Source organism: Mytilus edulis, unplaced genomic scaffold (genome assembly GCF_963676685.1).
Source record: "Mytilus edulis unplaced genomic scaffold, xbMytEdul2.2 SCAFFOLD_1664, whole genome shotgun sequence".
NCBI lineage: Eukaryota > Metazoa > Mollusca > Bivalvia > Mytilida > Mytilidae > Mytilus > Mytilus edulis.
In genome coordinates, this window is record NW_027268783.1 from 1 (window position 1) to 22,190 (window position 22,190).

The 22,190-nt window shown below is 35.7% G+C and overlaps 20 non-coding genes across 20 annotated transcripts; all 20 read right to left on the minus strand.

The window, feature by feature from the left end:
- Positions 1-71: 71 nt before the first annotated feature.
- On the minus strand, positions 72-190 carry LOC139508595 (5S ribosomal RNA). The gene has a single exon (XR_011661341.1). It is a non-coding gene; the product is annotated as a 5S ribosomal RNA (ribosomal RNA).
- Positions 191-332: 142 nt separating this feature from the next.
- LOC139508607 (5S ribosomal RNA) lies at positions 333-451 on the minus strand. Its single transcript, XR_011661353.1, has one exon. It is a non-coding gene; the product is annotated as a 5S ribosomal RNA (ribosomal RNA).
- A 1,992-nt stretch (positions 452-2,443) lies between these two features.
- LOC139508614 (5S ribosomal RNA) lies at positions 2,444-2,562 on the minus strand. Its single transcript, XR_011661359.1, has one exon. It is a non-coding gene; the product is annotated as a 5S ribosomal RNA (ribosomal RNA).
- A 142-nt stretch (positions 2,563-2,704) lies between these two features.
- Positions 2,705-2,823, minus strand: LOC139508615 (5S ribosomal RNA). The gene has a single exon (XR_011661360.1). It is a non-coding gene; the product is annotated as a 5S ribosomal RNA (ribosomal RNA).
- A 1,995-nt stretch (positions 2,824-4,818) lies between these two features.
- Positions 4,819-4,937, minus strand: LOC139508616 (5S ribosomal RNA). The gene has a single exon (XR_011661361.1). It is a non-coding gene; the product is annotated as a 5S ribosomal RNA (ribosomal RNA).
- Positions 4,938-5,079: 142 nt separating this feature from the next.
- LOC139508596 (5S ribosomal RNA) lies at positions 5,080-5,198 on the minus strand. Its single transcript, XR_011661342.1, has one exon. It is a non-coding gene; the product is annotated as a 5S ribosomal RNA (ribosomal RNA).
- A 1,995-nt stretch (positions 5,199-7,193) lies between these two features.
- LOC139508597 (5S ribosomal RNA) lies at positions 7,194-7,312 on the minus strand. The gene has a single exon (XR_011661343.1). It is a non-coding gene; the product is annotated as a 5S ribosomal RNA (ribosomal RNA).
- A 142-nt stretch (positions 7,313-7,454) lies between these two features.
- On the minus strand, positions 7,455-7,573 carry LOC139508598 (5S ribosomal RNA). Its single transcript, XR_011661344.1, has one exon. It is a non-coding gene; the product is annotated as a 5S ribosomal RNA (ribosomal RNA).
- A 1,995-nt stretch (positions 7,574-9,568) lies between these two features.
- On the minus strand, positions 9,569-9,687 carry LOC139508599 (5S ribosomal RNA). The gene has a single exon (XR_011661345.1). It is a non-coding gene; the product is annotated as a 5S ribosomal RNA (ribosomal RNA).
- Positions 9,688-9,829: 142 nt separating this feature from the next.
- On the minus strand, positions 9,830-9,948 carry LOC139508601 (5S ribosomal RNA). Its single transcript, XR_011661346.1, has one exon. It is a non-coding gene; the product is annotated as a 5S ribosomal RNA (ribosomal RNA).
- A 1,995-nt stretch (positions 9,949-11,943) lies between these two features.
- On the minus strand, positions 11,944-12,062 carry LOC139508602 (5S ribosomal RNA). The gene has a single exon (XR_011661347.1). It is a non-coding gene; the product is annotated as a 5S ribosomal RNA (ribosomal RNA).
- Positions 12,063-12,204: 142 nt separating this feature from the next.
- On the minus strand, positions 12,205-12,323 carry LOC139508603 (5S ribosomal RNA). Its single transcript, XR_011661348.1, has one exon. It is a non-coding gene; the product is annotated as a 5S ribosomal RNA (ribosomal RNA).
- A 1,995-nt stretch (positions 12,324-14,318) lies between these two features.
- Positions 14,319-14,437, minus strand: LOC139508604 (5S ribosomal RNA). Its single transcript, XR_011661349.1, has one exon. It is a non-coding gene; the product is annotated as a 5S ribosomal RNA (ribosomal RNA).
- Positions 14,438-14,579: 142 nt separating this feature from the next.
- On the minus strand, positions 14,580-14,698 carry LOC139508605 (5S ribosomal RNA). Its single transcript, XR_011661350.1, has one exon. It is a non-coding gene; the product is annotated as a 5S ribosomal RNA (ribosomal RNA).
- A 1,995-nt stretch (positions 14,699-16,693) lies between these two features.
- Positions 16,694-16,812, minus strand: LOC139508606 (5S ribosomal RNA). The gene has a single exon (XR_011661352.1). It is a non-coding gene; the product is annotated as a 5S ribosomal RNA (ribosomal RNA).
- Positions 16,813-16,954: 142 nt separating this feature from the next.
- On the minus strand, positions 16,955-17,073 carry LOC139508608 (5S ribosomal RNA). The gene has a single exon (XR_011661354.1). It is a non-coding gene; the product is annotated as a 5S ribosomal RNA (ribosomal RNA).
- Positions 17,074-19,068: 1,995 nt separating this feature from the next.
- On the minus strand, positions 19,069-19,187 carry LOC139508609 (5S ribosomal RNA). The gene has a single exon (XR_011661355.1). It is a non-coding gene; the product is annotated as a 5S ribosomal RNA (ribosomal RNA).
- Positions 19,188-19,329: 142 nt separating this feature from the next.
- LOC139508610 (5S ribosomal RNA) lies at positions 19,330-19,448 on the minus strand. The gene has a single exon (XR_011661356.1). It is a non-coding gene; the product is annotated as a 5S ribosomal RNA (ribosomal RNA).
- Positions 19,449-21,442: 1,994 nt separating this feature from the next.
- Positions 21,443-21,561, minus strand: LOC139508612 (5S ribosomal RNA). The gene has a single exon (XR_011661357.1). It is a non-coding gene; the product is annotated as a 5S ribosomal RNA (ribosomal RNA).
- A 142-nt stretch (positions 21,562-21,703) lies between these two features.
- On the minus strand, positions 21,704-21,822 carry LOC139508613 (5S ribosomal RNA). Its single transcript, XR_011661358.1, has one exon. It is a non-coding gene; the product is annotated as a 5S ribosomal RNA (ribosomal RNA).
- Positions 21,823-22,190: the final 368 nt, after the last annotated feature.

Genomic DNA, 22,190 nt, shown 5'->3' on the forward strand with positions numbered 1-22,190 from the left:
AGTAAATTAGTTAAAAAAAATCATACAACAATTATGTTTGGTAGGAATGCAAAATTATAAGTAAAAAAAAATGTCTACAACACCCGGTATTCCCAGGCGGTCACCCATCCAAGTACTAACCGGGCTCGACGTTGCTTAACTTCGGTGATCGGACGAGAACCGGTGTTTTCAACGTGATATGGTCGTAGACACAGAAGTGTTAAATTTTTTGATATATAAGGTTAGGTAGTAGCATTTTTGAACAAAATTTATATAAAATAGATTTTTTTCAGAAGCAAAACTTTACAATAATAATATGTTTGGTAGAAATTCAAAATTATAGGTACAAAAAATGTCTACAACACCCGGTATTCCCAGGCGGTCACCCATCCAAGTACTAACCGGGCTCGACGTTGCTTAACTTCGGTGATCGGACGAGAACCGGTGTTTTCAACGTGATATGGTCGTAGACACAGAAGTGTTAAATTTTTGATATATAAAGTTAGGAAGTAAAGCAATTTTGAACAGATCTAGAATTTGTATAAAAAAAAGATTTTTTCAGGTTTAAGATAGAAGCAAAACTAAATACTTACTGCACGATCCAGAGTGGAAGATAGTAAAACTTAGCAAGTACACATGGACTTTATAGTAAAAAAAAATTGCAGAGAAGAAAGAGAGATTTAGAATATGGGACAAGCTGTATTTTATTTGTGACTAATACCATGCAACAATTTCAGACTCTTTTTGAAAAAATTTGGTAGCCCTTAAAAGGGCTGTTTAAGCTTTAAAAGCATCATGATGCTTCCTTCATTTACTTCTTCTTTGGTGTCTTTGCCTTCTTTGGTTTAGCTGCAGCCTTTGTCTTCTTGGGAGATTTTGTGGCTTTCTTTGCAGATTTGGCAGCAGGTTTTGCAGCAGGTTTCTTTGCAGCTGGTTTCTTTGCTTTTGGTTTAGCTGCTTTCTTTTCACCTGCTGGTTTCTTTGCTGCAGGTTTCTTTGCGGCAGTCTTTTTGGTAGGTGTCTTTGCCTTCTTTGGCTTGGCGGCTTTAGGTTTAACTACTTTCTTTGCTGGTTTCTTAGCTGGTTTAGCCACTTCCCCAATCTTAAAGCTTCCAGAAGCGCCGGTACCCTTCGACTGTTTCAAGCTATTGCTCTTCACTCCTGATTTCAGAGCTAACTTCAAGTGAGTGTTGACTGTTTTTGCATCGCTACCAACGCTGAAGTTTGCTAAGATATACTTAAGGATGGCTTGACGGCTGGAGCCTCCACGCTCTTTCAAAGCAGATATAGCCTTTCCGACCATCTCGCTGTATTTTGGATGAGTAGCTACTTTCTTTGGTTTAGCTGCAGCTTTCTTCTTTGGTGACTTAGCTGGGGTCTTTACTACTGGTGCTGGTGCGTCTGACATTTTGCGGCTTTGGTTGTTGAACGATGTGTGCGAATGAACGACAGATTACAATGATATGCAATTCGCACTGACACAGAGTGTAATTATCTATCTAACGCGGACCTCGACGAGAGCACCCTTAAACTTTCATGACAATCTAATTCAAACAGATCGACAAGAAAATCTGTGTGCTTGTTCGACAAGTTTTAATCATTTGTTTCAAATAAATTGTACTTTTTGATATATAAATCATACACGAAAATCTTCAGCAGGATTTTTCTTTCAGAATATGTCATAAGAATTAAACAAAATACCACGAGTGAAGAAATATTTACGATTAATGTACAACTTGTCAATTTCTCTCGTGCGATTCTTCCTCAGAAAACGTGTTGTATTATTTCACAAAAACTAGATTGTGCCGTAAAACTGATATACATTTGTAGTAAAATCATTTCTTTATATGTTTTTGCTTTCAGATATACGTAGAAATAAAGAGACTTCCCAGAAATTTAGATTTTGCCTTCGATATGAAAGCACACAAAGATGGCAAACTTCGAAACCGGGACTTCCTTGACCGAGATGAAAGACGTTTCAAATATTCGAATTTTTTACTAGAACTTTACAAGATATAATTAGTATTTATTGTTTATTATTTGTTTTTGCTATAATGATTTTTTTTTAGCTGATCAGAATCCTTTCAGAAAAATAGTGAATCATATATGCCCTGGTAAAAAAAAAAGAGGCGATTTCAAATGACGACAAATGGCGGATACCATATTATCACAGACGACCTTTACGAGACCTAATTTAAAAAAAAGAAATATATGTAGCCACATGCATGTGGAAGGAGTGGAATTCTTAAGTGTATCTAACTTGACTTGCATGTATTTCACGTAAAAATATTTCACCATGCAGATGGGTATTGAAAAATAAATAAATTTATGAATGATTTATTTTCTGTTTTCTTCATTCATTGATAGCTAGATATGTTGAATATTACATCCAAGTAAATTAGTTAAAAAAAAATCATACAACAATTATGTTTGGTAGGAATGCAAAATTATAAGTAAAAAAAAATGTCTACAACACCCGGTATTCCCAGGCGGTCACCCATCCAAGTACTAACCGGGCTCGACGTTGCTTAACTTCGGTGATCGGACGAGAACCGGTGTTTTCAACGTGATATGGTCGTAGACACAGAAGTGTTAAATTTTTTGATATATAAGGTTAGGTAGTAGCATTTTTGAACAAAATTTATATAAAATAGATTTTTTTCAGAAGCAAAACTTTACAATAATAATATGTTTGGTAGAAATTCAAAATTATAGGTACAAAAAATGTCTACAACACCCGGTATTCCCAGGCGGTCACCCATCCAAGTACTAACCGGGCTCGACGTTGCTTAACTTCGGTGATCGGACGAGAACCGGTGTTTTCAACGTGATATGGTCGTAGACACAGAAGTGTTAAAATTTTTGATATATAAAGTTAGGAAGTAAAGCAATTTTGAACAGATCTAGAATTTGTATAAAAAAAAGATTTTTTTCAGGTTTAAGATAGAAGCAAAACTAAATACTTACTGCACGATCCAGAGTGGAAGATAGTAAAACTTAGCAAGTACACATGGACTTTATAGTAAAAAAAAATTGCAGAGAAGAAAGAGAGATTTAGAATATGGGACAAGCTGTATTTTATTTGTGACTAATACCATGCAACAATTTCAGACTCTTTTTGAAAAAATTTGGTAGCCCTTAAAAGGGCTGTTTAAGCTTTAAAAGCATCATGATGCTTCCTTCATTTACTTCTTCTTTGGTGTCTTTGCCTTCTTTGGTTTAGCTGCAGCCTTTGTCTTCTTGGGAGATTTTGTGGCTTTCTTTGCAGATTTGGCAGCAGGTTTTGCAGCAGGTTTCTTTGCAGCTGGTTTCTTTGCTTTTGGTTTAGCTGCTTTCTTTTCACCTGCTGGTTTCTTTGCTGCAGGTTTCTTTGCGGCAGTCTTTTTGGTAGGTGTCTTTGCCTTCTTTGGCTTGGCGGCTTTAGGTTTAACTACTTTCTTTGCTGGTTTCTTAGCTGGTTTAGCCACTTCCCCAATCTTAAAGCTTCCAGAAGCGCCGGTACCCTTCGACTGTTTCAAGCTATTGCTCTTCACTCCTGATTTCAGAGCTAACTTCAAGTGAGTGTTGACTGTTTTTGCATCGCTACCAACGCTGAAGTTTGCTAAGATATACTTAAGGATGGCTTGACGGCTGGAGCCTCCACGCTCTTTCAAAGCAGATATAGCCTTTCCGACCATCTCGCTGTATTTTGGATGAGTAGCTACTTTCTTTGGTTTAGCTGCAGCTTTCTTCTTTGGTGACTTAGCTGGGGTCTTTACTACTGGTGCTGGTGCGTCTGACATTTTGCGGCTTTGGTTGTTGAACGATGTGTGCGAATGAACGACAGATTACAATGATATGCAATTCGCACTGACACAGAGTGTAATTATCTATCTAACGCGGACCTCGACGAGAGCACCCTTAAACTTTCATGACAATCTAATTCAAACAGATCGACAAGAAAATCTGTGTGCTTGTTCGACAAGTTTTAATCATTTGTTTCAAATAAATTGTACTTTTTGATATATAAATCATACACGAAAATCTTCAGCAGGAATTTTTCTTTCAGAATATGTCATAAGAATTAAACAAAATACCACGAGTGAAGAAATATTTACGATTAATGTACAACTTGTCAATTTCTCTCGTGCGATTCTTCCTCAGAAAACGTGTTGTATTATTTCACAAAAACTAGATTGTGCCGTAAAACTGATATACATTTGTAGTAAAATCATTTCTTTATATGTTTTTGCTTTCAGATATACGTAGAAATAAAGAGACTTCCCAGAAATTTAGATTTTGCCTTCGATATGAAAGCACACAAAGATGGCAAACTTCGAAACCGGGACTTCCTTGACCGAGATGAAAGACGTTTCAAATATTCGAATTTTTTACTAGAACTTTACAAGATATAATTAGTATTTATTGTTTATTATTTGTTTTTGCTATAATGATTTTTTTTTAGCTGATCAGAATCCTTTCAGAAAAATAGTGAATCATATATGCCCTGGTAAAAAAAAAAGAGGCGATTTCAAATGACGACAAATGGCGGATACCATATTATCACAGACGACCTTTACGAGACCTAATTTAAAAAAAAGAAATATATGTAGCCACATGCATGTGGAAGGAGTGGAATTCTTAAGTGTATCTAACTTGACTTGCATGTATTTCACGTAAAAATATTTCACCATGCAGATGGGTATTGAAAAATAAATAAATTTATGAATGATTTATTTTCTGTTTTCTTCATTCATTGATAGCTAGATATGTTGAATATTACATCCAAGTAAATTAGTTAAAAAAAAATCATACAACAATTATGTTTGGTAGGAATGCAAAATTATAAGTAAAAAAAAATGTCTACAACACCCGGTATTCCCAGGCGGTCACCCATCCAAGTACTAACCGGGCTCGACGTTGCTTAACTTCGGTGATCGGACGAGAACCGGTGTTTTCAACGTGATATGGTCGTAGACACAGAAGTGTTAAATTTTTTGATATATAAGGTTAGGTAGTAGCATTTTTGAACAAAATTTATATAAAATAGATTTTTTTCAGAAGCAAAACTTTACAATAATAATATGTTTGGTAGAAATTCAAAATTATAGGTACAAAAAATGTCTACAACACCCGGTATTCCCAGGCGGTCACCCATCCAAGTACTAACCGGGCTCGACGTTGCTTAACTTCGGTGATCGGACGAGAACCGGTGTTTTCAACGTGATATGGTCGTAGACACAGAAGTGTTAAAATTTTTGATATATAAAGTTAGGAAGTAAAGCAATTTTGAACAGATCTAGAATTTGTATAAAAAAAAGATTTTTTTCAGGTTTAAGATAGAAGCAAAACTAAATACTTACTGCACGATCCAGAGTGGAAGATAGTAAAACTTAGCAAGTACACATGGACTTTATAGTAAAAAAAAATTGCAGAGAAGAAAGAGAGATTTAGAATATGGGACAAGCTGTATTTTATTTGTGACTAATACCATGCAACAATTTCAGACTCTTTTTGAAAAAATTTGGTAGCCCTTAAAAGGGCTGTTTAAGCTTTAAAAGCATCATGATGCTTCCTTCATTTACTTCTTCTTTGGTGTCTTTGCCTTCTTTGGTTTAGCTGCAGCCTTTGTCTTCTTGGGAGATTTTGTGGCTTTCTTTGCAGATTTGGCAGCAGGTTTTGCAGCAGGTTTCTTTGCAGCTGGTTTCTTTGCTTTTGGTTTAGCTGCTTTCTTTTCACCTGCTGGTTTCTTTGCTGCAGGTTTCTTTGCGGCAGTCTTTTTGGTAGGTGTCTTTGCCTTCTTTGGCTTGGCGGCTTTAGGTTTAACTACTTTCTTTGCTGGTTTCTTAGCTGGTTTAGCCACTTCCCCAATCTTAAAGCTTCCAGAAGCGCCGGTACCCTTCGACTGTTTCAAGCTATTGCTCTTCACTCCTGATTTCAGAGCTAACTTCAAGTGAGTGTTGACTGTTTTTGCATCGCTACCAACGCTGAAGTTTGCTAAGATATACTTAAGGATGGCTTGACGGCTGGAGCCTCCACGCTCTTTCAAAGCAGATATAGCCTTTCCGACCATCTCGCTGTATTTTGGATGAGTAGCTACTTTCTTTGGTTTAGCTGCAGCTTTCTTCTTTGGTGACTTAGCTGGGGTCTTTACTACTGGTGCTGGTGCGTCTGACATTTTGCGGCTTTGGTTGTTGAACGATGTGTGCGAATGAACGACAGATTACAATGATATGCAATTCGCACTGACACAGAGTGTAATTATCTATCTAACGCGGACCTCGACGAGAGCACCCTTAAACTTTCATGACAATCTAATTCAAACAGATCGACAAGAAAATCTGTGTGCTTGTTCGACAAGTTTTAATCATTTGTTTCAAATAAATTGTACTTTTTGATATATAAATCATACACGAAAATCTTCAGCAGGAATTTTTCTTTCAGAATATGTCATAAGAATTAAACAAAATACCACGAGTGAAGAAATATTTACGATTAATGTACAACTTGTCAATTTCTCTCGTGCGATTCTTCCTCAGAAAACGTGTTGTATTATTTCACAAAAACTAGATTGTGCCGTAAAACTGATATACATTTGTAGTAAAATCATTTCTTTATATGTTTTTGCTTTCAGATATACGTAGAAATAAAGAGACTTCCCAGAAATTTAGATTTTGCCTTCGATATGAAAGCACACAAAGATGGCAAACTTCGAAACCGGGACTTCCTTGACCGAGATGAAAGACGTTTCAAATATTCGAATTTTTTACTAGAACTTTACAAGATATAATTAGTATTTATTGTTTATTATTTGTTTTTGCTATAATGATTTTTTTTTAGCTGATCAGAATCCTTTCAGAAAAATAGTGAATCATATATGCCCTGGTAAAAAAAAAAGAGGCGATTTCAAATGACGACAAATGGCGGATACCATATTATCACAGACGACCTTTACGAGACCTAATTTAAAAAAAAGAAATATATGTAGCCACATGCATGTGGAAGGAGTGGAATTCTTAAGTGTATCTAACTTGACTTGCATGTATTTCACGTAAAAATATTTCACCATGCAGATGGGTATTGAAAAATAAATAAATTTATGAATGATTTATTTTCTGTTTTCTTCATTCATTGATAGCTAGATATGTTGAATATTACATCCAAGTAAATTAGTTAAAAAAAAATCATACAACAATTATGTTTGGTAGGAATGCAAAATTATAAGTAAAAAAAAATGTCTACAACACCCGGTATTCCCAGGCGGTCACCCATCCAAGTACTAACCGGGCTCGACGTTGCTTAACTTCGGTGATCGGACGAGAACCGGTGTTTTCAACGTGATATGGTCGTAGACACAGAAGTGTTAAATTTTTTGATATATAAGGTTAGGTAGTAGCATTTTTGAACAAAATTTATATAAAATAGATTTTTTTCAGAAGCAAAACTTTACAATAATAATATGTTTGGTAGAAATTCAAAATTATAGGTACAAAAAATGTCTACAACACCCGGTATTCCCAGGCGGTCACCCATCCAAGTACTAACCGGGCTCGACGTTGCTTAACTTCGGTGATCGGACGAGAACCGGTGTTTTCAACGTGATATGGTCGTAGACACAGAAGTGTTAAAATTTTTGATATATAAAGTTAGGAAGTAAAGCAATTTTGAACAGATCTAGAATTTGTATAAAAAAAAGATTTTTTTCAGGTTTAAGATAGAAGCAAAACTAAATACTTACTGCACGATCCAGAGTGGAAGATAGTAAAACTTAGCAAGTACACATGGACTTTATAGTAAAAAAAAATTGCAGAGAAGAAAGAGAGATTTAGAATATGGGACAAGCTGTATTTTATTTGTGACTAATACCATGCAACAATTTCAGACTCTTTTTGAAAAAATTTGGTAGCCCTTAAAAGGGCTGTTTAAGCTTTAAAAGCATCATGATGCTTCCTTCATTTACTTCTTCTTTGGTGTCTTTGCCTTCTTTGGTTTAGCTGCAGCCTTTGTCTTCTTGGGAGATTTTGTGGCTTTCTTTGCAGATTTGGCAGCAGGTTTTGCAGCAGGTTTCTTTGCAGCTGGTTTCTTTGCTTTTGGTTTAGCTGCTTTCTTTTCACCTGCTGGTTTCTTTGCTGCAGGTTTCTTTGCGGCAGTCTTTTTGGTAGGTGTCTTTGCCTTCTTTGGCTTGGCGGCTTTAGGTTTAACTACTTTCTTTGCTGGTTTCTTAGCTGGTTTAGCCACTTCCCCAATCTTAAAGCTTCCAGAAGCGCCGGTACCCTTCGACTGTTTCAAGCTATTGCTCTTCACTCCTGATTTCAGAGCTAACTTCAAGTGAGTGTTGACTGTTTTTGCATCGCTACCAACGCTGAAGTTTGCTAAGATATACTTAAGGATGGCTTGACGGCTGGAGCCTCCACGCTCTTTCAAAGCAGATATAGCCTTTCCGACCATCTCGCTGTATTTTGGATGAGTAGCTACTTTCTTTGGTTTAGCTGCAGCTTTCTTCTTTGGTGACTTAGCTGGGGTCTTTACTACTGGTGCTGGTGCGTCTGACATTTTGCGGCTTTGGTTGTTGAACGATGTGTGCGAATGAACGACAGATTACAATGATATGCAATTCGCACTGACACAGAGTGTAATTATCTATCTAACGCGGACCTCGACGAGAGCACCCTTAAACTTTCATGACAATCTAATTCAAACAGATCGACAAGAAAATCTGTGTGCTTGTTCGACAAGTTTTAATCATTTGTTTCAAATAAATTGTACTTTTTGATATATAAATCATACACGAAAATCTTCAGCAGGAATTTTTCTTTCAGAATATGTCATAAGAATTAAACAAAATACCACGAGTGAAGAAATATTTACGATTAATGTACAACTTGTCAATTTCTCTCGTGCGATTCTTCCTCAGAAAACGTGTTGTATTATTTCACAAAAACTAGATTGTGCCGTAAAACTGATATACATTTGTAGTAAAATCATTTCTTTATATGTTTTTGCTTTCAGATATACGTAGAAATAAAGAGACTTCCCAGAAATTTAGATTTTGCCTTCGATATGAAAGCACACAAAGATGGCAAACTTCGAAACCGGGACTTCCTTGACCGAGATGAAAGACGTTTCAAATATTCGAATTTTTTACTAGAACTTTACAAGATATAATTAGTATTTATTGTTTATTATTTGTTTTTGCTATAATGATTTTTTTTTAGCTGATCAGAATCCTTTCAGAAAAATAGTGAATCATATATGCCCTGGTAAAAAAAAAAGAGGCGATTTCAAATGACGACAAATGGCGGATACCATATTATCACAGACGACCTTTACGAGACCTAATTTAAAAAAAAGAAATATATGTAGCCACATGCATGTGGAAGGAGTGGAATTCTTAAGTGTATCTAACTTGACTTGCATGTATTTCACGTAAAAATATTTCACCATGCAGATGGGTATTGAAAAATAAATAAATTTATGAATGATTTATTTTCTGTTTTCTTCATTCATTGATAGCTAGATATGTTGAATATTACATCCAAGTAAATTAGTTAAAAAAAAATCATACAACAATTATGTTTGGTAGGAATGCAAAATTATAAGTAAAAAAAAATGTCTACAACACCCGGTATTCCCAGGCGGTCACCCATCCAAGTACTAACCGGGCTCGACGTTGCTTAACTTCGGTGATCGGACGAGAACCGGTGTTTTCAACGTGATATGGTCGTAGACACAGAAGTGTTAAATTTTTTGATATATAAGGTTAGGTAGTAGCATTTTTGAACAAAATTTATATAAAATAGATTTTTTTCAGAAGCAAAACTTTACAATAATAATATGTTTGGTAGAAATTCAAAATTATAGGTACAAAAAATGTCTACAACACCCGGTATTCCCAGGCGGTCACCCATCCAAGTACTAACCGGGCTCGACGTTGCTTAACTTCGGTGATCGGACGAGAACCGGTGTTTTCAACGTGATATGGTCGTAGACACAGAAGTGTTAAAATTTTTGATATATAAAGTTAGGAAGTAAAGCAATTTTGAACAGATCTAGAATTTGTATAAAAAAAAGATTTTTTTCAGGTTTAAGATAGAAGCAAAACTAAATACTTACTGCACGATCCAGAGTGGAAGATAGTAAAACTTAGCAAGTACACATGGACTTTATAGTAAAAAAAAATTGCAGAGAAGAAAGAGAGATTTAGAATATGGGACAAGCTGTATTTTATTTGTGACTAATACCATGCAACAATTTCAGACTCTTTTTGAAAAAATTTGGTAGCCCTTAAAAGGGCTGTTTAAGCTTTAAAAGCATCATGATGCTTCCTTCATTTACTTCTTCTTTGGTGTCTTTGCCTTCTTTGGTTTAGCTGCAGCCTTTGTCTTCTTGGGAGATTTTGTGGCTTTCTTTGCAGATTTGGCAGCAGGTTTTGCAGCAGGTTTCTTTGCAGCTGGTTTCTTTGCTTTTGGTTTAGCTGCTTTCTTTTCACCTGCTGGTTTCTTTGCTGCAGGTTTCTTTGCGGCAGTCTTTTTGGTAGGTGTCTTTGCCTTCTTTGGCTTGGCGGCTTTAGGTTTAACTACTTTCTTTGCTGGTTTCTTAGCTGGTTTAGCCACTTCCCCAATCTTAAAGCTTCCAGAAGCGCCGGTACCCTTCGACTGTTTCAAGCTATTGCTCTTCACTCCTGATTTCAGAGCTAACTTCAAGTGAGTGTTGACTGTTTTTGCATCGCTACCAACGCTGAAGTTTGCTAAGATATACTTAAGGATGGCTTGACGGCTGGAGCCTCCACGCTCTTTCAAAGCAGATATAGCCTTTCCGACCATCTCGCTGTATTTTGGATGAGTAGCTACTTTCTTTGGTTTAGCTGCAGCTTTCTTCTTTGGTGACTTAGCTGGGGTCTTTACTACTGGTGCTGGTGCGTCTGACATTTTGCGGCTTTGGTTGTTGAACGATGTGTGCGAATGAACGACAGATTACAATGATATGCAATTCGCACTGACACAGAGTGTAATTATCTATCTAACGCGGACCTCGACGAGAGCACCCTTAAACTTTCATGACAATCTAATTCAAACAGATCGACAAGAAAATCTGTGTGCTTGTTCGACAAGTTTTAATCATTTGTTTCAAATAAATTGTACTTTTTGATATATAAATCATACACGAAAATCTTCAGCAGGAATTTTTCTTTCAGAATATGTCATAAGAATTAAACAAAATACCACGAGTGAAGAAATATTTACGATTAATGTACAACTTGTCAATTTCTCTCGTGCGATTCTTCCTCAGAAAACGTGTTGTATTATTTCACAAAAACTAGATTGTGCCGTAAAACTGATATACATTTGTAGTAAAATCATTTCTTTATATGTTTTTGCTTTCAGATATACGTAGAAATAAAGAGACTTCCCAGAAATTTAGATTTTGCCTTCGATATGAAAGCACACAAAGATGGCAAACTTCGAAACCGGGACTTCCTTGACCGAGATGAAAGACGTTTCAAATATTCGAATTTTTTACTAGAACTTTACAAGATATAATTAGTATTTATTGTTTATTATTTGTTTTTGCTATAATGATTTTTTTTTAGCTGATCAGAATCCTTTCAGAAAAATAGTGAATCATATATGCCCTGGTAAAAAAAAAAGAGGCGATTTCAAATGACGACAAATGGCGGATACCATATTATCACAGACGACCTTTACGAGACCTAATTTAAAAAAAAGAAATATATGTAGCCACATGCATGTGGAAGGAGTGGAATTCTTAAGTGTATCTAACTTGACTTGCATGTATTTCACGTAAAAATATTTCACCATGCAGATGGGTATTGAAAAATAAATAAATTTATGAATGATTTATTTTCTGTTTTCTTCATTCATTGATAGCTAGATATGTTGAATATTACATCCAAGTAAATTAGTTAAAAAAAAATCATACAACAATTATGTTTGGTAGGAATGCAAAATTATAAGTAAAAAAAAATGTCTACAACACCCGGTATTCCCAGGCGGTCACCCATCCAAGTACTAACCGGGCTCGACGTTGCTTAACTTCGGTGATCGGACGAGAACCGGTGTTTTCAACGTGATATGGTCGTAGACACAGAAGTGTTAAATTTTTTGATATATAAGGTTAGGTAGTAGCATTTTTGAACAAAATTTATATAAAATAGATTTTTTTCAGAAGCAAAACTTTACAATAATAATATGTTTGGTAGAAATTCAAAATTATAGGTACAAAAAATGTCTACAACACCCGGTATTCCCAGGCGGTCACCCATCCAAGTACTAACCGGGCTCGACGTTGCTTAACTTCGGTGATCGGACGAGAACCGGTGTTTTCAACGTGATATGGTCGTAGACACAGAAGTGTTAAAATTTTTGATATATAAAGTTAGGAAGTAAAGCAATTTTGAACAGATCTAGAATTTGTATAAAAAAAAGATTTTTTTCAGGTTTAAGATAGAAGCAAAACTAAATACTTACTGCACGATCCAGAGTGGAAGATAGTAAAACTTAGCAAGTACACATGGACTTTATAGTAAAAAAAAATTGCAGAGAAGAAAGAGAGATTTAGAATATGGGACAAGCTGTATTTTATTTGTGACTAATACCATGCAACAATTTCAGACTCTTTTTGAAAAAATTTGGTAGCCCTTAAAAGGGCTGTTTAAGCTTTAAAAGCATCATGATGCTTCCTTCATTTACTTCTTCTTTGGTGTCTTTGCCTTCTTTGGTTTAGCTGCAGCCTTTGTCTTCTTGGGAGATTTTGTGGCTTTCTTTGCAGATTTGGCAGCAGGTTTTGCAGCAGGTTTCTTTGCAGCTGGTTTCTTTGCTTTTGGTTTAGCTGCTTTCTTTTCACCTGCTGGTTTCTTTGCTGCAGGTTTCTTTGCGGCAGTCTTTTTGGTAGGTGTCTTTGCCTTCTTTGGCTTGGCGGCTTTAGGTTTAACTACTTTCTTTGCTGGTTTCTTAGCTGGTTTAGCCACTTCCCCAATCTTAAAGCTTCCAGAAGCGCCGGTACCCTTCGACTGTTTCAAGCTATTGCTCTTCACTCCTGATTTCAGAGCTAACTTCAAGTGAGTGTTGACTGTTTTTGCATCGCTACCAACGCTGAAGTTTGCTAAGATATACTTAAGGATGGCTTGACGGCTGGAGCCTCCACGCTCTTTCAAAGCAGATATAGCCTTTCCGACCATCTCGCTGTATTTTGGATGAGTAGCTACTTTCTTTGGTTTAGCTGCAGCTTTCTTCTTTGGTGACTTAGCTGGGGTCTTTACTACTGGTGCTGGTGCGTCTGACATTTTGCGGCTTTGGTTGTTGAACGATGTGTGCGAATGAACGACAGATTACAATGATATGCAATTCGCACTGACACAGAGTGTAATTATCTATCTAACGCGGACCTCGACGAGAGCACCCTTAAACTTTCATGACAATCTAATTCAAACAGATCGACAAGAAAATCTGTGTGCTTGTTCGACAAGTTTTAATCATTTGTTTCAAATAAATTGTACTTTTTGATATATAAATCATACACGAAAATCTTCAGCAGGAATTTTTCTTTCAGAATATGTCATAAGAATTAAACAAAATACCACGAGTGAAGAAATATTTACGATTAATGTACAACTTGTCAATTTCTCTCGTGCGATTCTTCCTCAGAAAACGTGTTGTATTATTTCACAAAAACTAGATTGTGCCGTAAAACTGATATACATTTGTAGTAAAATCATTTCTTTATATGTTTTTGCTTTCAGATATACGTAGAAATAAAGAGACTTCCCAGAAATTTAGATTTTGCCTTCGATATGAAAGCACACAAAGATGGCAAACTTCGAAACCGGGACTTCCTTGACCGAGATGAAAGACGTTTCAAATATTCGAATTTTTTACTAGAACTTTACAAGATATAATTAGTATTTATTGTTTATTATTTGTTTTTGCTATAATGATTTTTTTTTAGCTGATCAGAATCCTTTCAGAAAAATAGTGAATCATATATGCCCTGGTAAAAAAAAAAGAGGCGATTTCAAATGACGACAAATGGCGGATACCATATTATCACAGACGACCTTTACGAGACCTAATTTAAAAAAAAGAAATATATGTAGCCACATGCATGTGGAAGGAGTGGAATTCTTAAGTGTATCTAACTTGACTTGCATGTATTTCACGTAAAAATATTTCACCATGCAGATGGGTATTGAAAAATAAATAAATTTATGAATGATTTATTTTCTGTTTTCTTCATTCATTGATAGCTAGATATGTTGAATATTACATCCAAGTAAATTAGTTAAAAAAAAATCATACAACAATTATGTTTGGTAGGAATGCAAAATTATAAGTAAAAAAAAATGTCTACAACACCCGGTATTCCCAGGCGGTCACCCATCCAAGTACTAACCGGGCTCGACGTTGCTTAACTTCGGTGATCGGACGAGAACCGGTGTTTTCAACGTGATATGGTCGTAGACACAGAAGTGTTAAATTTTTTGATATATAAGGTTAGGTAGTAGCATTTTTGAACAAAATTTATATAAAATAGATTTTTTTCAGAAGCAAAACTTTACAATAATAATATGTTTGGTAGAAATTCAAAATTATAGGTACAAAAAATGTCTACAACACCCGGTATTCCCAGGCGGTCACCCATCCAAGTACTAACCGGGCTCGACGTTGCTTAACTTCGGTGATCGGACGAGAACCGGTGTTTTCAACGTGATATGGTCGTAGACACAGAAGTGTTAAAATTTTTGATATATAAAGTTAGGAAGTAAAGCAATTTTGAACAGATCTAGAATTTGTATAAAAAAAAGATTTTTTTCAGGTTTAAGATAGAAGCAAAACTAAATACTTACTGCACGATCCAGAGTGGAAGATAGTAAAACTTAGCAAGTACACATGGACTTTATAGTAAAAAAAAATTGCAGAGAAGAAAGAGAGATTTAGAATATGGGACAAGCTGTATTTTATTTGTGACTAATACCATGCAACAATTTCAGACTCTTTTTGAAAAAATTTGGTAGCCCTTAAAAGGGCTGTTTAAGCTTTAAAAGCATCATGATGCTTCCTTCATTTACTTCTTCTTTGGTGTCTTTGCCTTCTTTGGTTTAGCTGCAGCCTTTGTCTTCTTGGGAGATTTTGTGGCTTTCTTTGCAGATTTGGCAGCAGGTTTTGCAGCAGGTTTCTTTGCAGCTGGTTTCTTTGCTTTTGGTTTAGCTGCTTTCTTTTCACCTGCTGGTTTCTTTGCTGCAGGTTTCTTTGCGGCAGTCTTTTTGGTAGGTGTCTTTGCCTTCTTTGGCTTGGCGGCTTTAGGTTTAACTACTTTCTTTGCTGGTTTCTTAGCTGGTTTAGCCACTTCCCCAATCTTAAAGCTTCCAGAAGCGCCGGTACCCTTCGACTGTTTCAAGCTATTGCTCTTCACTCCTGATTTCAGAGCTAACTTCAAGTGAGTGTTGACTGTTTTTGCATCGCTACCAACGCTGAAGTTTGCTAAGATATACTTAAGGATGGCTTGACGGCTGGAGCCTCCACGCTCTTTCAAAGCAGATATAGCCTTTCCGACCATCTCGCTGTATTTTGGATGAGTAGCTACTTTCTTTGGTTTAGCTGCAGCTTTCTTCTTTGGTGACTTAGCTGGGGTCTTTACTACTGGTGCTGGTGCGTCTGACATTTTGCGGCTTTGGTTGTTGAACGATGTGTGCGAATGAACGACAGATTACAATGATATGCAATTCGCACTGACACAGAGTGTAATTATCTATCTAACGCGGACCTCGACGAGAGCACCCTTAAACTTTCATGACAATCTAATTCAAACAGATCGACAAGAAAATCTGTGTGCTTGTTCGACAAGTTTTAATCATTTGTTTCAAATAAATTGTACTTTTTGATATATAAATCATACACGAAAATCTTCAGCAGGAATTTTTCTTTCAGAATATGTCATAAGAATTAAACAAAATACCACGAGTGAAGAAATATTTACGATTAATGTACAACTTGTCAATTTCTCTCGTGCGATTCTTCCTCAGAAAACGTGTTGTATTATTTCACAAAAACTAGATTGTGCCGTAAAACTGATATACATTTGTAGTAAAATCATTTCTTTATATGTTTTTGCTTTCAGATATACGTAGAAATAAAGAGACTTCCCAGAAATTTAGATTTTGCCTTCGATATGAAAGCACACAAAGATGGCAAACTTCGAAACCGGGACTTCCTTGACCGAGATGAAAGACGTTTCAAATATTCGAATTTTTTACTAGAACTTTACAAGATATAATTAGTATTTATTGTTTATTATTTGTTTTTGCTATAATGATTTTTTTTTAGCTGATCAGAATCCTTTCAGAAAAATAGTGAATCATATATGCCCTGGTAAAAAAAAAAGAGGCGATTTCAAATGACGACAAATGGCGGATACCATATTATCACAGACGACCTTTACGAGACCTAATTTAAAAAAAAGAAATATATGTAGCCACATGCATGTGGAAGGAGTGGAATTCTTAAGTGTATCTAACTTGACTTGCATGTATTTCACGTAAAAATATTTCACCATGCAGATGGGTATTGAAAAATAAATAAATTTATGAATGATTTATTTTCTGTTTTCTTCATTCATTGATAGCTAGATATGTTGAATATTACATCCAAGTAAATTAGTTAAAAAAAAATCATACAACAATTATGTTTGGTAGGAATGCAAAATTATAAGTAAAAAAAAATGTCTACAACACCCGGTATTCCCAGGCGGTCACCCATCCAAGTACTAACCGGGCTCGACGTTGCTTAACTTCGGTGATCGGACGAGAACCGGTGTTTTCAACGTGATATGGTCGTAGACACAGAAGTGTTAAATTTTTTGATATATAAGGTTAGGTAGTAGCATTTTTGAACAAAATTTATATAAAATAGATTTTTTTCAGAAGCAAAACTTTACAATAATAATATGTTTGGTAGAAATTCAAAATTATAGGTACAAAAAATGTCTACAACACCCGGTATTCCCAGGCGGTCACCCATCCAAGTACTAACCGGGCTCGACGTTGCTTAACTTCGGTGATCGGACGAGAACCGGTGTTTTCAACGTGATATGGTCGTAGACACAGAAGTGTTAAAATTTTTGATATATAAAGTTAGGAAGTAAAGCAATTTTGAACAGATCTAGAATTTGTATAAAAAAAAGATTTTTTTCAGGTTTAAGATAGAAGCAAAACTAAATACTTACTGCACGATCCAGAGTGGAAGATAGTAAAACTTAGCAAGTACACATGGACTTTATAGTAAAAAAAAATTGCAGAGAAGAAAGAGAGATTTAGAATATGGGACAAGCTGTATTTTATTTGTGACTAATACCATGCAACAATTTCAGACTCTTTTTGAAAAAATTTGGTAGCCCTTAAAAGGGCTGTTTAAGCTTTAAAAGCATCATGATGCTTCCTTCATTTACTTCTTCTTTGGTGTCTTTGCCTTCTTTGGTTTAGCTGCAGCCTTTGTCTTCTTGGGAGATTTTGTGGCTTTCTTTGCAGATTTGGCAGCAGGTTTTGCAGCAGGTTTCTTTGCAGCTGGTTTCTTTGCTTTTGGTTTAGCTGCTTTCTTTTCACCTGCTGGTTTCTTTGCTGCAGGTTTCTTTGCGGCAGTCTTTTTGGTAGGTGTCTTTGCCTTCTTTGGCTTGGCGGCTTTAGGTTTAACTACTTTCTTTGCTGGTTTCTTAGCTGGTTTAGCCACTTCCCCAATCTTAAAGCTTCCAGAAGCGCCGGTACCCTTCGACTGTTTCAAGCTATTGCTCTTCACTCCTGATTTCAGAGCTAACTTCAAGTGAGTGTTGACTGTTTTTGCATCGCTACCAACGCTGAAGTTTGCTAAGATATACTTAAGGATGGCTTGACGGCTGGAGCCTCCACGCTCTTTCAAAGCAGATATAGCCTTTCCGACCATCTCGCTGTATTTTGGATGAGTAGCTACTTTCTTTGGTTTAGCTGCAGCTTTCTTCTTTGGTGACTTAGCTGGGGTCTTTACTACTGGTGCTGGTGCGTCTGACATTTTGCGGCTTTGGTTGTTGAACGATGTGTGCGAATGAACGACAGATTACAATGATATGCAATTCGCACTGACACAGAGTGTAATTATCTATCTAACGCGGACCTCGACGAGAGCACCCTTAAACTTTCATGACAATCTAATTCAAACAGATCGACAAGAAAATCTGTGTGCTTGTTCGACAAGTTTTAATCATTTGTTTCAAATAAATTGTACTTTTTGATATATAAATCATACACGAAAATCTTCAGCAGGAATTTTTCTTTCAGAATATGTCATAAGAATTAAACAAAATACCACGAGTGAAGAAATATTTACGATTAATGTACAACTTGTCAATTTCTCTCGTGCGATTCTTCCTCAGAAAACGTGTTGTATTATTTCACAAAAACTAGATTGTGCCGTAAAACTGATATACATTTGTAGTAAAATCATTTCTTTATATGTTTTTGCTTTCAGATATACGTAGAAATAAAGAGACTTCCCAGAAATTTAGATTTTGCCTTCGATATGAAAGCACACAAAGATGGCAAACTTCGAAACCGGGACTTCCTTGACCGAGATGAAAGACGTTTCAAATATTCGAATTTTTTACTAGAACTTTACAAGATATAATTAGTATTTATTGTTTATTATTTGTTTTTGCTATAATGATTTTTTTTTAGCTGATCAGAATCCTTTCAGAAAAATAGTGAATCATATATGCCCTGGTAAAAAAAAAAGAGGCGATTTCAAATGACGACAAATGGCGGATACCATATTATCACAGACGACCTTTACGAGACCTAATTTAAAAAAAAGAAATATATGTAGCCACATGCATGTGGAAGGAGTGGAATTCTTAAGTGTATCTAACTTGACTTGCATGTATTTCACGTAAAAATATTTCACCATGCAGATGGGTATTGAAAAATAAATAAATTTATGAATGATTTATTTTCTGTTTTCTTCATTCATTGATAGCTAGATATGTTGAATATTACATCCAAGTAAATTAGTTAAAAAAAAATCATACAACAATTATGTTTGGTAGGAATGCAAAATTATAAGTAAAAAAAAATGTCTACAACACCCGGTATTCCCAGGCGGTCACCCATCCAAGTACTAACCGGGCTCGACGTTGCTTAACTTCGGTGATCGGACGAGAACCGGTGTTTTCAACGTGATATGGTCGTAGACACAGAAGTGTTAAATTTTTTGATATATAAGGTTAGGTAGTAGCATTTTTGAACAAAATTTATATAAAATAGATTTTTTTCAGAAGCAAAACTTTACAATAATAATATGTTTGGTAGAAATTCAAAATTATAGGTACAAAAAATGTCTACAACACCCGGTATTCCCAGGCGGTCACCCATCCAAGTACTAACCGGGCTCGACGTTGCTTAACTTCGGTGATCGGACGAGAACCGGTGTTTTCAACGTGATATGGTCGTAGACACAGAAGTGTTAAAATTTTTGATATATAAAGTTAGGAAGTAAAGCAATTTTGAACAGATCTAGAATTTGTATAAAAAAAAGATTTTTTTCAGGTTTAAGATAGAAGCAAAACTAAATACTTACTGCACGATCCAGAGTGGAAGATAGTAAAACTTAGCAAGTACACATGGACTTTATAGTAAAAAAAAATTGCAGAGAAGAAAGAGAGATTTAGAATATGGGACAAGCTGTATTTTATTTGTGACTAATACCATGCAACAATTTCAGACTCTTTTTGAAAAAATTTGGTAGCCCTTAAAAGGGCTGTTTAAGCTTTAAAAGCATCATGATGCTTCCTTCATTTACTTCTTCTTTGGTGTCTTTGCCTTCTTTGGTTTAGCTGCAGCCTTTGTCTTCTTGGGAGATTTTGTGGCTTTCTTTGCAGATTTGGCAGCAGGTTTTGCAGCAGGTTTCTTTGCAGCTGGTTTCTTTGCTTTTGGTTTAGCTGCTTTCTTTTCACCTGCTGGTTTCTTTGCTGCAGGTTTCTTTGCGGCAGTCTTTTTGGTAGGTGTCTTTGCCTTCTTTGGCTTGGCGGCTTTAGGTTTAACTACTTTCTTTGCTGGTTTCTTAGCTGGTTTAGCCACTTCCCCAATCTTAAAGCTTCCAGAAGCGCCGGTACCCTTCGACTGTTTCAAGCTATTGCTCTTCACTCCTGATTTCAGAGCTAACTTCAAGTGAGTGTTGACTGTTTTTGCATCGCTACCAACGCTGAAGTTTGCTAAGATATACTTAAGGATGGCTTGACGGCTGGAGCCTCCACGCTCTTTCAAAGCAGATATAGCCTTTCCGACCATCTCGCTGTATTTTGGATGAGTAGCTACTTTCTTTGGTTTAGCTGCAGCTTTCTTCTTTGGTGACTTAGCTGGGGTCTTTACTACTGGTGCTGGTGCGTCTGACATTTTGCGGCTTTGGTTGTTGAACGATGTGTGCGAATGAACGACAGATTACAATGATATGCAATTCGCACTGACACAGAGTGTAATTATCTATCTAACGCGGACCTCGACGAGAGCACCCTTAAACTTTCATGACAATCTAATTCAAACAGATCGACAAGAAAATCTGTGTGCTTGTTCGACAAGTTTTAATCATTTGTTTCAAATAAATTGTACTTTTTGATATATAAATCATACACGAAAATCTTCAGCAGGAATTTTTCTTTCAGAATATGTCATAAGAATTAAACAAAATACCACGAGTGAAGAAATATTTACGATTAATGTACAACTTGTCAATTTCTCTCGTGCGATTCTTCCTCAGAAAACGTGTTGTATTATTTCACAAAAACTAGATTGTGCCGTAAAACTGATATACATTTGTAGTAAAATCATTTCTTTATATGTTTTTGCTTTCAGATATACGTAGAAATAAAGAGACTTCCCAGAAATTTAGATTTTGCCTTCGATATGAAAGCACACAAAGATGGCAAACTTCGAAACCGGGACTTCCTTGACCGAGATGAAAGACGTTTCAAATATTCGAATTTTTTACTAGAACTTTACAAGATATAATTAGTATTTATTGTTTATTATTTGTTTTTGCTATAATGATTTTTTTTTAGCTGATCAGAATCCTTTCAGAAAAATAGTGAATCATATATGCCCTGGTAAAAAAAAAAGAGGCGATTTCAAATGACGACAAATGGCGGATACCATATTATCACAGACGACCTTTACGAGACCTAATTTAAAAAAAGAAATATATGTAGCCACATGCATGTGGAAGGAGTGGAATTCTTAAGTGTATCTAACTTGACTTGCATGTATTTCACGTAAAAATATTTCACCATGCAGATGGGTATTGAAAAATAAATAAATTTATGAATGATTTATTTTCTGTTTTCTTCATTCATTGATAGCTAGATATGTTGAATATTACATCCAAGTAAATTAGTTAAAAAAAAATCATACAACAATTATGTTTGGTAGGAATGCAAAATTATAAGTAAAAAAAAATGTCTACAACACCCGGTATTCCCAGGCGGTCACCCATCCAAGTACTAACCGGGCTCGACGTTGCTTAACTTCGGTGATCGGACGAGAACCGGTGTTTTCAACGTGATATGGTCGTAGACACAGAAGTGTTAAATTTTTTGATATATAAGGTTAGGTAGTAGCATTTTTGAACAAAATTTATATAAAATAGATTTTTTTCAGAAGCAAAACTTTACAATAATAATATGTTTGGTAGAAATTCAAAATTATAGGTACAAAAAATGTCTACAACACCCGGTATTCCCAGGCGGTCACCCATCCAAGTACTAACCGGGCTCGACGTTGCTTAACTTCGGTGATCGGACGAGAACCGGTGTTTTCAACGTGATATGGTCGTAGACACAGAAGTGTTAAAATTTTTGATATATAAAGTTAGGAAGTAAAGCAATTTTGAACAGATCTAGAATTTGTATAAAAAAAAGATTTTTTTCAGGTTTAAGATAGAAGCAAAACTAAATACTTACTGCACGATCCAGAGTGGAAGATAGTAAAACTTAGCAAGTACACATGGACTTTATAGTAAAAAAAAATTGCAGAGAAGAAAGAGAGATTTAGAATATGGGACAAGCTGTATTTTATTTGTGACTAATACCATGCAACAATTTCAGACTCTTTTTGAAAAAATTTGGTAGCCCTTAAAAGGGCTGTTTAAGCTTTAAAAGCATCATGATGCTTCCTTCATTTACTTCTTCTTTGGTGTCTTTGCCTT